Source organism: Accipiter gentilis, chromosome 20 (assembly GCF_929443795.1).
Source record: "Accipiter gentilis chromosome 20, bAccGen1.1, whole genome shotgun sequence".
Lineage (NCBI taxonomy): Eukaryota > Metazoa > Chordata > Aves > Accipitriformes > Accipitridae > Astur > Astur gentilis.
This window is the reverse complement of record NC_064899.1, coordinates 18,680,784-18,696,523: the sequence shown is the minus strand read 5'-3', so window position 1 is coordinate 18,696,523 and position 15,740 is coordinate 18,680,784. Positions and strand designations below refer to the sequence as shown.

The 15,740-nt window shown below is 41.9% G+C and overlaps 1 protein-coding gene across 4 annotated transcripts in view; it reads right to left on the bottom strand.

The window, feature by feature from the left end:
- Positions 1–15,740, bottom strand: part of PHACTR1 (phosphatase and actin regulator 1) — a 292,025-nt gene that overhangs the window by 127,309 nt on the left and 148,976 nt on the right. The gene's annotated exons all lie outside the window — the stretch shown is intronic.

The window sequence follows — 15,740 nt, the reverse complement described above, 5'->3', positions numbered from 1 at the left end:
TTCATCCTCTCCGAACACATATAGCTCCGAGCTAATGCAAGTAACAGCTCTTTTTCCCCCTCTTGCTCCTATTTCTCAGAAGGACTATCTCTTTTTTTTCCATGAAAAATACCCTCAAGAGCGCTGCTAATTCAAAGCATAATAATCACTGGCTAGGAATGAAGCACATTAGCATAAAGCCATGACAGTTTTAATACAGCAAGAATAAAAGCAGACCACGATGCGAGGAGTAAACGCCAGATTTCTGCACTCTTCTTTGCTGCTGCATCTTTCGCTTGAGTTGGCCGGGTTTCTCTGCCTTTTTGGCTCCTAATGACTATTGACTGGCTGTGGGCTGCGACACCCACTGCTGACAGCAGGCTCCGTAGGCTGGTTTCACACCCTTGCTGTTCCCAAAAAAGGTGGTACTTGCACAAATGGAAACCAACCCAGGCCTTGCACTTTTTTTTTTTTTCCTTCAAAGAGGAAAGCAGTCCCAGCAGTCCCAGCTTGATCAGTCTGCTGAACTGGGAGAGGGAACTGCCACGTGCATTAGTGCCTGTAGTCACACTGCTGAGGTCTCATCTTGAGGCTGGTGCCACAAATGTGATGTTTATGGGTCACAGTTGCTGCTGATACTCGGTGCTTTTGGAAACTTGTTCTGATTTTTTTCCAGGGTCTGAGAGATCTTGCCGAGACACAGAGAGACGCTGGGATCTGCAATTATGTCAGAGGGCGATGCGCTCCCCTCCCACTTTCCGCTGTCCGAGCTGTCATCCCAGAATAGCAATGGGGAAACTAAACCTGAGAGCTTTTCACAGGCTGTTTGGCTGTGAGACAGCTCTTAAGATTTTACTGTCGTCCTTAAGATATTTGAAGTTCATATAGACTGAAGGGCTTAAGCAAGACCTGTGGTTTTAACGAGAAAAAGCACCACAAACCAAAATATTTTGCATCCAAGTGATGTAAAAGGAATTTTACAAACATGATTGAAATATACTACAAAGACTTAAAAACACTAGAAGGTCTAAAAGCTAATTTCTTCTCTTATCCCCCCCCCCCCCCCCTTTTTTTTTTTCATTTTGAAGCTAACCCTGGGTTTGGGGATTTTTTTGGTTAAAGTCACTTTGAGGTTTGTGGGCTGTAATGTACTGCATGGACAACAGACATAGACAAAATCAGAAAGTCAAGGAAAAGCAGTTCAAAAAGCAGTTCTGCAAAACAGTCAATTTACCAGTCTGAGAAAAAAAAAAAAAAGGCCAGGCCATCTCAGACCTGTTCTGTATGTTCTTATCAGTCTCCCACATCCTTCAGTAGGGTGTCGATTTCCAGAAGGTCCAGTAAGAGACAACATTGGAGTCACCTACTTTTTGGATTCCAGAAGCACAGCAGGAAAGGCCCTCCCAAAGACAACATAACTTATTAAGTTTTCCTGGAGAATGACCACCAGTTTTGTCATTCCCATGTCTGTCTGGGAATCACAGCATCTATTAAGGTTGCTGATATATAATGTACCTAGCTTCCATTTTAGAAAAAAACCACTCTTACCACTTCTGGGTACACAGAGCAATTTCATTGCTGAAGGCTGAAGCCCACCCATGCTATACATGACCTTTAATATTACCTTCCTCACCGGTAATCACACTAGGTTTTCTCTCAGACATTACTTAACACTCGTTCATAATCAGACATAAGATTATCTTAAAAGGCAGTTTACTTCACAAAGTTAGATTTTAAGCCTTCCTAGGAAACACTAACGGCTACATTGTGCTTTCTATTTGCACAAATCTGTAGTACCAGGCTGAAAATGATCTTGGCCCTAAAGATGCAATTAACTAAATGTGCCACTTTATTTAATGACAATAACTTTCCATAAATAAAAAACCCCAACAAAATACTCCTTATTGCTAATCCACATCCAACCAGCCTTTATTCTGCAAATTAGTTTCCAACAAACTCCTGTTGCAATGTTTCTTTTGAGCTCTGCACCCTGAGTATCCTTCACTTCAGACTGCACAGACCTTATTCCAGCAGCTTTGTTCAATACGAGATGTAGACACACCATGTGTCTTTGGAAATGACAGGAAACCTGAACAACTACTCTAATTGCTGAGCACTTATGTCTTCTCTTTACCTGAATGGGAACACTTTCAATTAAAAGAACACCTTGTTTTTCTTTCAGGAAAATGGTTCATTTTCTGCTCCTCTGTTATCATCTGTTATTTCCCTTTAATTTCCCTTTGCACCTGGAATTAATTTTCATCAGCCCTGCCTTTACTATTTGAATTGCGCATTTAAACTTTTCCTAACTTCTCAAAGCTCTGTTTTCCAATGAAAGACAAGGCATGGCATGCAGCAGTCTAAACGCAGTCTTGCCAAACGAGGACGATTACCTCTTCAGTTGACAACAGCTCCCACTGGATGTATGCATTTGCAATGGCACTGACTGGGTTAGCGTAGTGGGTTTATGAGCCATGAAGAGGCTGTCAGTAGCTTTCCTTTGCATGCTAAGCAGCACTCACATTTTCCAAGCCCCTGCCAATTATACCTGCTCCCCAGGTGTGTAGCACTTTGTATCGTGTCCGTAAACTGAATCTCTCACCCTTCACACTCGCCCTTTTCAGCACAGGCATCAGACTGTGGTACAGCTCTGCTCTTTGCTGCAACCTCTCTTTCTCAGTCTATGTATTTCTAGTGTCAGTACAGAAGTGCAAAGAATAGCTTTGGAATTCCAATCCCTTTAGGACCCTGCTTTCGACTTGCCCAGATTTTGACGTAAAACGTTAATTATTAATGCTGATTGCAATCTGAAAGCCATTTTTTAACCTCTGCAAACTATACTGCACTGCATGCATCACTCTAAAAATGTCCTTATTGATATTAAATCTCTCAAAACACCAAATATTTTCTGTATTATAACATAGTACACAAGATTTTTACTTGCAACAAAAGCACTTTATCAGGTTATGTCATCAATAGCTATATAATCTCTTCCTATAAACCCTGCAATTATAGAAAATAAGGATTGTTATATTTCACTGATATCAGCTGTTTTGTGTGTCCCTTATTGCTCTTATTACTCACTGGGTTTTCCAACTCTGAAGCATTTATTACATATAGATTTGAGGCTAAATCCAATAAACAGTACTGCAGCTCCTCCCTTCTGGGTGCCCAGACGCTGGAACAGAACACACAGGGTCTTGTCCTGGGCACAACATGCACTATGTGGATGGAGACTCTGCAGCTCCAAAACCGGACTCAGAGAAGCCACCACAAGTGGAGCAAAACCAAAAGCCAAGAGAAAAACAGGGCCAGTAGAAGCAAACCAGATATCCTACTTTTCTTGGGGCTATAGAAAGACAATTCCACAAGTACCAGGAATTGCTCTGGTAAGAAACTTCAGCTTGAAAGGAGGTGAAATTTTACCCTTCCTAAATAGCAAGCAGGGAGGAGATGCACAGTTTGTGCTTCTAAGAAAGCAAAGGAAGTAGGATGAGATGCAAGGACTTCTCTGTTAGAGCACATAAAGCACTTACTGGGAGACAGGAGAATCACAGGGTCACTTTCAACCTCCTCTTGAGAAAGCTCAAGCCCACATCTCCCATTTTCCTTGGGAACACTACCACATTTCATACTATGATGGATGAGAGATCACTCCCCATCTATCCTACTAAAACTGTGTTAAAGAATTCAAGACCTACTGGGTATGAAAGAAAGCATAAGTGGAAGCACAGCTCCTTATAGTTAGGGCGTTCATCTGTGTTCATGAGCACAACCAACCTTCTCCCAAGACTATTCCTATGCTTTACCCTGAGATAATAACCCAAACCTCCTTCTGCTTCACTCATGGATTGAAAGAAACTGCTGGTCACAGCTGTGATTTGTTGAGCGCCTGATCCTGTCCAGTTCTGCACAAAAGAGAATAAAGGGGGTGAAGACACTGCCTCTCACTGTCCCTTTCATTTCTAGTAGGGGATCTTCTATCCAAGGCATGAGGGGAGAGATGAGAGAGGTGAGGTGCTGTCTACTAGGTCCTCTCTCCAGAAAGCAGGAGAGGATGGATGGGTAGATGGAGCCCCATTAGCAGAGCTGGCCAGGCACCCAGTGAGAGGGATCCATGTTTCAGCCTGTGAAGAACTGCCATAAAAAACTCCTGTTCTGGTGTAAAAGGCAGCTACAAGCAGAATTTCCCATCTAGGGCGTCGCCTCTAAGGCCTCCTCCTCATACTGCAATCACATCACCATACTAAAAACTCATCTGCTGAACAAACCTGGCCCTTCTAAGTTACCATTACAGAAACAGGCTCTTGGAAAGCCCCAGCCCGTTGTGCGCAACCTGGAAGGGAGCAGCCTCTAAGGGCAAACGTGTTGGGAGCCGGGTGAACCCATATTCAACCCATTCAGCTTCTGAGACTGAAAACAAACCGTCAATAAGATGGAGTTGACCTGCTTACTCACAACTATCTGTGTCCTCTAACATACAACATTAGAAAAACACAACTCTCTAAACCTCCTTTAAAGATATTTTGCCAAGCCTAGAAGGAGATTAAATCTCACAACACCAAAAAATTCAGAGGAGAAAGCTGAGCACGAGTCATATCCACAGGACTACTGCAATTCAAGGCTCTAACATTATGTGCAACTCACAAAATGCTACCAGGCAGAGCAGTTGCAGTGGTGTTTGTGACTGTCTCCTTACAAGTGGGCACCAACCACTGGCAACACCAGTAACTCCTCCAATACATGTTGTGCTGGTTTTGGCCAAGATAGAGTTGATTTTCTTCATAGTAGCTTGTATGGGGCTATGTTTTGGATTTGGGCTGAAAACAGTGTTGATAACAGAGGGATGTTTTTGTTACTGCTGAGCAGTGCTTACACAGACTCGGGGCCTTTTCTGCTCCTCACCCCATCCCACCAGCGCATAGGCTGGGGGTGCACAAGAAGTTGGGAGGGGATACAGCTGGCATTACAAACATGAAACTCTCTAAACACAATAGTACCATCTCACCACTATCATCATAAAGATAAAAAAAATTAAGTTTGTAATTACTTTAATGGCTGGGAGAAAAGGAATAAAGTACCTCATTTAAGAGCTAGAAAGTTCAAACCATTCCCTTGTAAACTCTATATTGCTTCTCTTGGGAAAAAGAAACTTCTATTTCTGTTCTTTAAAGAATATGATAGGAAGTTGGCCAAGAGGAAAAGAGTAATTATACCAAATGGCACATTTATAATGAGCATAAATATGAGTTTAAAGAAAAAGTAACAGCCTAGCAAAAAAATTATGTTTCACTGGACTCTGAAAGAAGACAGTCTGTATTCATGTTCAGGAATTTAACTGATTTGAGCACCTAAGTGCAGCTACTTATAGTCTTTGCTGATTGTCATTATAATGGGAATTCTTTTGTTGATTCAAATGATGGTTAGTTTAGACCCCTAGCCATGGTGAAGTATCTGTTTAGGACCTTATGGTAGAGGCTTGAGTTTCAGAGATGAATACCTGAAGGAGAGAAAAATACCCATGACTCCTTTAAAGTCATGAATAAAGCATGGCAGGCTGCTGGCTAAAATACACAGAGTATTTCTGTGTGGTTTTCATAGCTATGATTTCACTTTTTTTCACCCTCTTTTTTTAGCATTAAGTTCTAGGGTGCCTCATGGTTGCTGAGCTCTGCAGGCTATTGCTCTTGCTCAGTAGATTTAGAGGAAAGCCTCTGGTTTTAAAAAAGCTGCTCCCTTTAAAAAACAGATGGAACCCATCAGGTAATCAAATTGGTATATCTACTGAAGAAATGTTACAGTCAAAGGAAGGATCTGTGCACGTAGCTTCAAGTTCATGAATAATTCCAAGTCCAGCAACCAGAAATAGCTCAGAAAACGAGAAAGAGTTTAGATCAGAGCTAAGGGGAAAAAAAAAAAAATACTACAGGGAACCAAGAAAACACAATCATTGAAAAAGCTACTGAAATAGTTCCCGCAGCTTTATGCAAGGAAATAATGTTAGCAGAGAGAAATGAATGAAATCCTGACCAAAGTGAACGGGAAAGGCCACAAAGAGTAGGATTACCTTACCCAAGCCATCTAGTGACTGGACGACCATCTTGGGAATTAGGGATGTATTTTGTCCTCAGGGCTATCAGAACTTTGCAAATGAAGGTAAAATATGGCCCTCTGCTCTTTGCTCGTGACTAATAAGATGAGCAGGACAAGCGAGGGAGATGAACTGCATTATGTGTGGTCCTTCTTATGTGGGGTTGAGACATGCTGGTTGCATGCTAAAATGTGCCTCCTTATTGATGTCAGAGGACCTTATTGGCCAAAGTTGTAAAAGGGACCTTTCCAGCATGCTAAAATTCCCCTACAGAAAAAGAAATTGGCATAGAAGACATTACAGCACAGTCTCAATGAGGGCTTTCCTCCGTATTGCTTGGAATGACCCCTTTGTGTGGGGTTTGAGAGGAGTCAGTGGTACCTTGTGAGCTGCAAACTGAGCGGAGTGCCCCAGCAGTGTGATGGGTGTGCCTACCCAGAGCCACTTGACCATGAAATTGGCAGTAAAGTTCATTTTGCAACATTCTGAAGGTAACTGTGATAGGCATCTGCATGAGGCTTCATTTCAATGCAGAAGTAGGATAAAACCCAACCAAAACCTGATATTTCTTACAATTAAAGTAATCTTTTTTCATCCCTTCACTGCTGGCACTGGACAAAGCAACAAACTGATGAAATCTGACTTCCCTAAATGCTGAAAGTTGCCTCTAGAAGTTACCAAGATTCTGCTACCAAGCAGATAAAAAAGCCAAAACACAGCTACAACATAAGCCTTTCTGAGCATTTTCGACAATACAAATTGCCTCTGTCCATATAAACTATGGGGAACAATGTTCTCAGTTTTAAGTACTGATCTCTTTTGGGCAAAGTTCTGTACAACATCCTACAAGTGTCACAGATCCCCTTCTGTCAAGTCAAATGTCAAACTTGCACACATGATCTTCCAACTGAGCCGCAGTCTTTGCCACACAAACCTGATTTTCAAAAGTCTCTTCACCTAAACAGCATTTGGTTTCAATTTGCAAGTCAGAGACTGACCTGAACCACGACATCTGGCTGAATACCTCAAGCTTTAAAAGGTTTGTAATGGTGCTCAGAATGACAAGTCTCCCAAGCATTTTGCTACAAGGGGAGGAAACAAGAAACAAACCAGATATACTTGCAGGTACTTGCACAAACATAAAAAGGGAGCCTGGTATACAACAAAAGCAATAATAATGCAAAAATCTGAAATGTATGAATCATAGCAGGTAAAGAACATCTTCATTTGTTTGCTAAGCACAGTGAATAGCTGTACTAGCTCAGAGCAGCTGAATTCTAAAATTGCCACCCATCTTCATATAGGCTTGCAATTTTAATTTTTTTTTTATTTATCACACAGGGCCCAATGTCTGAAAAAGGCTAAGGGAAAGAAAAACAAATGAAAATAACCCCAAAGAAAAATACTGGCAAAAAGCGTCTTTCTTGAGCCTCCATGCAATGCCAGAAAATGTATTAGTGAACTGATGCCTGCCTTGCTGCTTAGTGAACTGGCTGTTCTGCCAACTTGAGATGAATAGGAGAAAGAAGCATCAGTTCACTGGAATTACAGGATCTCCCTATTTTCTTTTAGGCACATGGATTTCCATGCACAGCACAAACACATTGAGTTCACAAGGAAAACGGTGTTTGAGTCAGATAAATCACAGAAAGCCAAACCCACATTAGTAATCTCAGTTACACAAACCAAGGTCATGGAGCCTGCGTGTCTCTCACGCCGGTCCCTGTCCCAATCAGCACACTATAAAGCATATACATATGCAGAAACCTGCCCTCCTCTTCTCTTTGGACATTTTGGACAGAGTTTTACTTTTCGGGGAGAAGCAGGGTGTAGCGGGGGAAATGTTTAGCTTTTATTCCTGAGTCATATTTTCAAACCTTCAAAATTTCCACTCTCTATGCAGAGAAAATCTGCAGAGGCTGTTAGTCAGGTCTGGTCATCTCTTATATGTGGTTTTTCTCACTTGGGATCCAGACCTTTCCTTTGTGGAGGAACGGTGCTTGTCCATGAGAACTGCCTCAACAGCACATCATGATGGCGTATGGGCACTATGATTTTGAGGGTATCTTTTAGACAGGGTGGCCTGGGCATCACCAAGCCAGAATGATATGTCTAGTGGTTCCAAAGAAGCTACAGCAGGTGGTTTTGTAATGAATGATTTTATCTTTGATTTAAATTACACCATATCTTCATTGTTTTCCAGAGTGACAGAAATAATTCATCTTCTTTTGAATCTAAGAGTCTCATCCAAAGGCAGAGGCTCTGCTAGATCTGCCTCACCTTCAGTAAGCTGGACCCAAAGCCCAGAAAGTCAGGGAAAGGTGACAGTGACAAGATCAGACATGACCTTATTCCCCTCTGCCCAATCCTTCCTGAGACAAAGAGACTAAAAGCAACAGACCAGTGAAGATTCACGTCACTTCACAAGAGCCAAAAAGCAGCAAGAGGGCAGTTTTCCAGCTTATAGGTATGGCAGGAACATAATTATTTTCCGAGAAGCGTGTAAATCAAAGTCACAAAGGAAGAATAGGGCCTCCAAGTATGTCCCAACTTCACCCATTTGCAGCTTTACTGCATCCATCTAGATAATGGCAAACATCACAGTACCTTCCAATTTCTAAAAAAGTGATTGCAACATCCAGCCAGAGCTGACCTAACCACTGCACAGTTTGGTGCTGCCCTTCAACTGCCCTGGTGCCCTGATGCTGGGTTTTGGCTAATGGATTTGAGAAAATGCATGAGACCTGGCGTGATCGATTTCACAGACTACAAACATATCCAATTAATCTTAGACATCCTGGCAGACTGTTAGCAAGGTGGTACCACATACACTTACACTGTACTTCTGAAATTACGTTCTGGCTAATTGGGAGCTGAATAAGGTGATAACAACAGGAAGCCAAATTCAGTATTCTCTGATCACAACAAGACAATCTTGGGAGATACAAAGGAATAGCTATACATTTACTACCAGCTACTGAAATGGATCAAGAAATAAAATCTTACAGTACAAAAATTGATGTAGAATGTCTACCTCTTTTGCTGAGGTAGCAGCAATGAATGATAATGTTAGAAATACAACAGTATACTCAAAGGATAGGTTTTGCTCATCAGTCAAGGAGCCCATAAATTAACTCTGCTGCTTTTAATATGATATGATATGATTGATAAGATATGATCTCGAATTTCTAAACAGAGGCAGAAGGTATTATAATAGCACAAACTGATATAAGTAGTAGTGGTTACAAACTAAAAGAAAAGAAACAGTCAAACAAAAAGAAGAAAGGAAGAGATGTCACATGGCAGAATACTGAGTCTTCTGATCTCTTCACTACATAAACAGTATTTCTCTGCTGCTTAGCTCTGACAGGCAGTGATGATATTAATGAATAAAATTCCAACCATGGATGTAAAGTAAGGTACTTCCATATATCTCATTTTCTTCTAAAGAATCCCAAGTTTCAAAAAAGAAAGAGGCCAGCTGTGCAAACCATCCTCTAAGAGAAACATCTCTAAGCAAGTAATGGAAGTACTCAGAAAAGACAAAACACAGAAATGGAAACTAACTGCCCACCTGGGCAGGGATCAAAACATAAAATAGGACATAGGGATGATGCAAAAAAAGGCACAGAAAGCCAAGGTTGTTCAGCCAGGTCAGTATCAGGTGGTTTGAAGTGCTCTGGTAAGAGCAGAGTGAGACGAGAACCTGCTCCTTCGTGATCTATGCCATCATCCACATCTCACCCCCTTTTTAATGCATTGCCTCCCCCCTTTACACATGGAAAACTTGTGGCCTTTCATGGTTTATCAAATAATTCTGTATTGTATTTCTGATGTATCTAACTCGATACAGAAGAATCAAAACTAGGCACACTACTCAAGATGACAACAAATACTTAAGAGTAAAGCATTATTGTTAAATACAGGAAAACCACTGTATTGCTTTCATCATACTTGATGGCATTTTATCTGCTTTTTTGAACTCCCCACAAAGAACTGATTTTTTATCATGTGTTCAGTGTTGCCCCGATCTTTGCATTTAAGAAGCTTACATATCCCAAGACTTTAAACTTGGTTCTCAGAATAGAGACTAGGATTGTAAGATGCTATCAAAAGATGACAACTGAGTTACAGCATTGAAAAGGAGAAAAATCAATGAGAAGAGACAGGACTGAAACAGGCCAGCCATCTGCTCTCTAAAGACCTGAAGAATTGAGATGTCCTCTTATCAGTGTCCTTATGTCAACACAGTGTAATAAAAATGAGAGGGTGCTGAGCCATTGTGACCAATTCCATCATTTTTATTGTTTTTGTTCCTAAAAATCCTCAAATCAATGACACAGATATACAGAGTTCCCAGAAAAGGTGTCTAATGTTTCTCCAGTAGGGATACAGGTGTTCTCACTGGAAAACAAGGGACTTAGACATCTGCTTGTGTAAGCTTGACCCAATCTTGTGTACACCTTTTCCCCCCATATTATCTAGTTTACTGAAGCGAAGACCTCGCTTACTACCTATATTTTTCCTACAGTTTCAGTCAATAATGTAAATTACATTGCAATTTTGGACAAGGTATCTTCCAGTGCTCTTCAAAGTAAGCCCGGAGCTCTGCTGGGTGACAGCCCGTGCACCCCCGGCTGTGAACTTCCCATTGCCAGCACAGCCTTGCCTGGAATGGTACACAACTGGCTTACTTGGTGGCCAGCAGTTTTTGCTACAGGCAGTTTAACAGGATAAGAGTTAGTCACTACAGAGATGCGCAAGCAGTTAATGACTTGCCCCAGGCTTGGTGGTGTTTCTTCAGCTTTATTTTGGGACATAAAAGGTAGAAGATGTAATCCCTCCTCTCCTTCCCTAACCCTTTTCTTTTCTTTTACTGCACACTAGCCAACTGAAATAACTACTAGTATTTAAGGAAAGCCTTACATATCTCAGGCCAGCCATTTGCATTTGCTGGTCTTCGCATATAAACCAGAGGTATGCCCTCTTACAACCTTTTTCTTCCTTTTCTCCTCCTGGTCCCTCTCCTCCCTGCCTGCAGGCCATGCCCAGCCACACCAGCACAGGGAAGCCCTTGTAGTCTCTGATCTCAGGACAAAACCACACGTAACTGATGAGCTTCTGTTAGTCCCTAACACGCAAGACACAGTGATGGGAATGGGGCTCTGGGACTCTACCCTCCCTACTCCCTGGTAAAGGAAAGGTAATATCATGTCCTGCCTGCCTTGGGATTTTGCCATCTGGAAGTTACCATGAGTAGGAATCACACCCTCCTAGAAGGGCACATTTATTCTGAGCCTCCAAAATGCTGAGGGCTCGTATCTTCCCCAGCAGAAAGCAATGCTGGTGGGAGCAAAGTGTCCCACCCAGCTCCCCAGCAGCCTGTTGGGATGCGGAATATATTTGCTCAATCTCATCAGCTTTCTCTGGCATTGCACCATATTCACCCAAATCAAACGCTACAGAGTTCAACTGACAAAAATAAACCAATTTTATTTTATGATCTGTGCTGTCAAGGAGACATATCTCACCCTGCAATGAAAGCCCATGCCTTTTCCCCTCTGCCTCTTTCTTTAAGGTAACTATTCCTCAGAGACTAAAGACAAACATTGCATAATTATATCAGCTGTTGAAACCTCAAACATATTTTTCATCTTCCCACACTTCACAGCAGGACCAGGTATGCTGTTTTTTTGCCTACTTTTCCATTCTGTGTAGTCTAATTTTTTTCCTCCAAAAAATTTTAGGATTTTTAACAGGTACAATTGTAAATGACTGCAATGCCTCATTGCCACATACTGCGCTCACTCTAGAGATGGTAATGGAAGAGCAGTTACCATTTGAAATAATGTGAGAATTAGTGGAGGAAAACTTTATACACAGCTCTTGCAGGGATTATGGCTTGTCTAGAAGATAACTATTTAATTTAATTATTTTTGTGGGAAGCAAAATAATCACCTCAGAGACAAACTCTTAAGTGATGATAAAGTAAATGTTCTCAAAGTTCCTGGTTGAAAAAAATAACTGTCTTCAATTCCAGGTGGGAATCACCAATCACCTCCACCCCCCAACCACCCCCCAGGTCCCCCTTTCCATTTGGAAACGATATTTATCTGGAAGCTCTAGAAGAAGGATGGCAGCCGAAAAAACAAGTGTTGGAATTCCTACGGCAATAGCATCTCAGTCCACACTGATTTTCACACATATAAGAGAAGGAATCATTTCTACTTAAACAGCAAAACCCTGAAGTGTAAGAGCATACAATAAACAGACCGAGTTTGAGCTCTGAATGAAACCTTTTGGGTACGTTGATCCGTAATATTATTTATACTTCCATTACACTTGTGCCTAGAGACCCCAAAAACCTGCAGCCCCACAGTCCTTGGCACTAGGAATGCGAATAGCAAGAGACAGCCCCCTTGCTGCCCACCCCAAAGGACTCATAGTCTATTTACAGACCAGCAGGCAGGTGAAAGGAAATCCCACTGTCTCCATTTTACAGACAAAGAACTTAGGTATGGAGGGATACACGGATGGACGTGTCCGAAGCCGCCCAGAGATCCTCTGCAGAGGTGGGATCTGAACTGAGAACCCTCATCTGTCACTGATAAAATAACACTCTTCTCTGTGCAGTCCCTCTGTTCCAATGCACTGTTAGGTAGCTGCTTTCCACTTAAGTTTTCTTCTCAGATCCTCTGCATAAAAATCAAAAGCATCCCACTTCAATTGCTCCACTTGCTCTTTCGGTTAGGTCATCTCTGAGTACCTTTGAAACCTCTACAGTTCTTTCTAGCCACACTGAAGTAGAGATGTGTCTAAACGACATTCCACATCCAGGCTCAGACTTCTGTAGGAGACTGAGACTTGCAGTCAGTTTTCAGTGTATGAACACCTTAAAACCCATCCAAATCTCTTCTCCCTGTATTTGTTCCTCTAACTACTGTTCCCTTGCTCATCAGTCATGTCATCTGCCGTGACCCAGCACTGCCACCCACAACCCTCCCAGAGACCACTGAAATCAGTACATTGAGAAGTGCTCTGTACATACCAGGAGATGTTTAGCATCGCACAGTCCCAGTGCACCTTGATCTTTTGTAGTTCTAGCTCCTTCTGCTCTACAAGCTTATCACTTTCCCATGTTTACATTCAGAAGGTATTTTCATTCCCCTTCATGCTTCTGGCACTTTCAAAATACCTCCACTTGTGTTGTCTCCTCACTTCTTGTCTGTCTTTTCTTGGGGACTTTTGCAATCTTCACCACCCTGCTTCTCCCAACATCTCTCTCGCAGCCCTCCTCTAGCAGCATTCAGAGCTCAGACGCGATTGCTCTTTTATCCTGGAGGTGACTCATATCTTTCTACACTTGACCTCTCCCTCTTAGTTCATTCTGCCATGTCTGATTGCCTCTCTGGCATCCTGTCCTGGATGTCCTGTGGCCACTCAAACTTCACCAGATGAAACCACACACCTCATTCTTCCCTCACATACAGTTTCACTTCTCCATTTCCAACACCATTTCTACTAATCTGTCACCCAAACTCACAGTATTGGTGCTTTATACACCCCCCCCCCCCTTTTCCATTTTCCACCCAAATTAGCATTAAATACATCTATTCCATTCAGTCCAATGACTAAAGCATCTCCTACTTCCACCTGTATTACTGTAATCTGCTTCTCTTTGAGCTTCTCACTTATTTTTTACCTCATCAAAATGCTGCAACCACATCAGCTCCCTTTATCCTTAGTTCAGTGAGCCCATCTGCATGTCTGAATTCCTTCACCAACTTCTGTCTGAAATTACATGGCCTCCCTTCCAAGATATCAGACGACTCGGCACCTGCCTCCATCTTTTCCTTTGGTTTCACAGCTATTTCTGCTATTCACCTAGTCACAACTTTTTCTAGATTAGTTAGTGGTCTTTGAAGGATTTCCCTCTGTTTCAGCATGAATTTTCCTTCTCCAGTTTTGCCAGTGCAGTAGTATGATGAGAATGCAGAGTTAAGACGATGACTAGAATCCAAGACTTGTAACTGGATTTGGAGGGTATTTCAGCATTAAATCAATGTATCCCACTGGGTTACCTATGCTATAAGGACTGAATCCTGGTCTTTGTACACAGTTCTAGCAAATGTAGTAGTTGCTCGGGTCACAGGACCCACACAGTACTTTTGGGTCCACTAGTGCAGCTTCAGGCCTGCAAGACCATGTATAAACTATATATAGGTTTGAATAGGAGGGTGGGGGTGTCCACATTGCAAAGTTATGTGCATTTCCCTTATAAAAAGTACTAAGGGTCCCCTTTCCGGGTGCTCTTTAGGCTGTACAACTGTGAGGATGCACAAACATCTTGAGATCCCTACAGGTTTCTCCGTACCTGGGCTGGTCACACGTTGTTACCTGATTTGTCCTGCTGATATTAAGATCACATCAAAATTTCAGTTCATTGTATCATCTTTCCCCCAGAATCCCAAAAGGTCTAGAACAGTTGTTAACCAGGAAAAAACTGGCATTTTGCAGTCCTGAAAAATGTGTGAGAGTCAAGCCAGCGAGCCTGCTCAGCCAGCATTGCTGGGACTACAGTTTCTTTACTTTCTGAAAGAAACTCATATCTGTGCAAGGTGGTGGGAAAGAAAAGATTAAGTTTGTACTGGTATTACGTACTTTTTACATCATGACCGTAAAAGTTATTTGCATGAGGTGGAATGAAATCCTACCCCACAGAAGGCAGGGGTGAAAATGGACTGATGAGATGCTCTGGAAGCCTGCTGGCTAGAAGGCTCTCTGCTCTACTTGCCTCTCTAGGATTTCTAGATTATCTCCTTTCAAGAGGCACACCCTCCCCTCAGAGTATCTAATGGTTTGAAGCTAAATAATCAAACATAAAAAAGGAAGCCAAGTTCTTAAATACATACCTATTAGTTTGTTAAGAAGTACAAGTAACTGGAGTTATACATTTGAAAGCATCCACGCATACACGTGTGCATTAAAAGGGAGGACAGCGATGTTCTTTTATTACTGTGCTAAGGTTTCAAGTACAAGGTTGCAAAAAAACTCCAGCAAAAGATATTGATGCAATTGAGTTTTAGGTCAATTCAATTAATCTAGGAAAGCATATTTTTAACAAATGGCTTAATTTGCTTTTAAGGAAAAATAAACGGCGCTAATAGTGTAAAGTACCTGCTGCTGCTGCTGCATGTAGCCCTTCATTTAGTATCTGGGGGGCTTGCTGTCACCAGCAACACATAAGAGGAAAGAAAACACTCAACATTTTGCGTAGCATTCTTCCCTCTGCTGTAGTGGCATAAGCAGTAAGAGTGCTTAACCCACTGTGGGTTTTCAGGCTTCTCAGGCTATCTTCTCCCTTTCCACTGAAAGCAATTCTGTTCAGCTTTAGCTGCTTTTTAATCAAAGGAAACTATAATCACACTAGCAGGATGCTAATTCTGAAGAGACATTAGCAAAACCACGGTCACTTCATTAAACTCCAGACCTGTGGTTGACAAAGGACCATCAGATCCCAAATAATATTTTGCTCTTTTGCACAGAGCAAACAACAGCAGCTTTGCTTAATAATAATAATAATGATGATGAGAATAATAATATCACCCTCAGCAACAAAAGGTGAAAAATCAAGTGCCAACAACTACTGAGACCCTCAGCTCAGAAAACA